At 39.8% G+C, this 1,468-nt stretch overlaps 1 protein-coding gene across 1 annotated transcript in view; it reads right to left on the bottom strand.

Moving 5' to 3' along the window:
• Positions 1-1,468, bottom strand: part of LOC131883520 (uncharacterized) — a 10,266-nt gene that overhangs the window by 5,914 nt on the left and 2,884 nt on the right. The window lies entirely within an intron of this gene.

The raw sequence follows: 1,468 nt of genomic DNA, 5'->3' as shown, positions 1-1,468 counted from the left end.
ATGCTCTTACTATATTTGTGTTTTTGACATGACCATTGGACTATATATCGTTGTCATATTTCGACCCGTGCTTGGCTATTAAATAGTTTATGATAGTATTGGAGAACTGTTGTCCATTTATTCACGATTATAATGAGTTGGAAAATTGATCGGGTTTTCGTTTCCAAACAATTGGTTTATGAGTTATAGTCAAAATGAATTTAGAAAACCTTTCGAAAAGCAAAATTTTTATTAGAAGTGAATCATCAGGTGGCTTATGGTATAGTTCATAGAACGGGGCAAAACACGCCTCAAGTAGTAATCGGTTTCAGCCAACATATGACCGCACAGATTGAAATTGGCAACATAAAGGACCTTTTTGGAACGCGAAACATTCTCAGCATGATAGTGCCCATCGGTGTTTTTTCAAATTTCATTCCTCAGTTTTCCCTATGTTCATTATACTAGTCCTCTTGTTTACCGTGCATAACATAAGTATTGAATGAAAGACCCATTGGGAAATGATGAGATCACTTGCAAGTTCATCTGATAAGAAATCTACATTAAAATATTTGTCAAACCGTTTTGATCGGGTAGTTTCACGTGTAGACAGCTCAGAGATGAACTGTTTGTCAAATACCAAACATTTCCGAAGTTGTTAGACAAACCTTGTGACAGAATGTTTCTCGTGTAGACGCACCATTACCTCTCCTCCAACATCATCCCCAATTCCTCTAACCTCTTTTCTGCCCAACCTTTGTAGCTCTAATCCCCTCTCTGGTCGTCATGAGCCCTACGCATCTTTTAGATCGTATGCTCAGGTGGTGGCCAGAATTCCTTCTACCCCTCATTTACCCTTTCCTCAAAGGTTTTCTCATCCTCCGCCTAAGGTTAGTTTTGTCCAAAAACAGGATTTTTCAAGGTTAGAGAGCCTAGTCAACGATTTGATAGCTCTAGTCCATCGAAAGGCTATCTGCCCATAAAAGGGCTTTATTTGAATGTGCATTGTCTTATTCCCAAAAGGATAGCACAGAAACCAAGGCTCTTGAGAAACTAGCTTTAGATAGGCAGATCTCGTTCATTTCCATGACAGAAACCTGGCTTCGACCAGGGGTCTTAGATGAAGAGCTGGCCATGATTGGTTTCAATTTAGTTCGATGTGTATCGGGGCGTACCGCATGTCTATATTTTAGAAATGACTTGCATATTAGTCATGTAAAAATGTCTAATGGAGAAGTAGAGGTCTTAGTTTGTCATTTTCAAGGTCTTGCTTTGTTCATTGTGATGATATATAGCCCCCTTTTAATCAGTAAGCTCATTCTTGTCAGCTCTCAAATTCATAGGAAATGGGTTGGGTAAGGCAGTTTGCTCGGCGGTATTCAATGAAGGGGACTTTAATTTTCCGGCCAGTGTTGTAGAGTGGGAGGCTTGTCCCGATGGATATATTCCCATTTCGAAATCGACATCTCAGTCATTCGAAAAGCTGGAG

The sequence above is a fragment of the Tigriopus californicus genome, chromosome 7, assembly GCF_007210705.1.
Source record: "Tigriopus californicus strain San Diego chromosome 7, Tcal_SD_v2.1, whole genome shotgun sequence".
Lineage (NCBI taxonomy): Eukaryota > Metazoa > Arthropoda > Copepoda > Harpacticoida > Harpacticidae > Tigriopus > Tigriopus californicus.
This window is presented reverse-complemented; position numbering and strand designations above follow the sequence as displayed.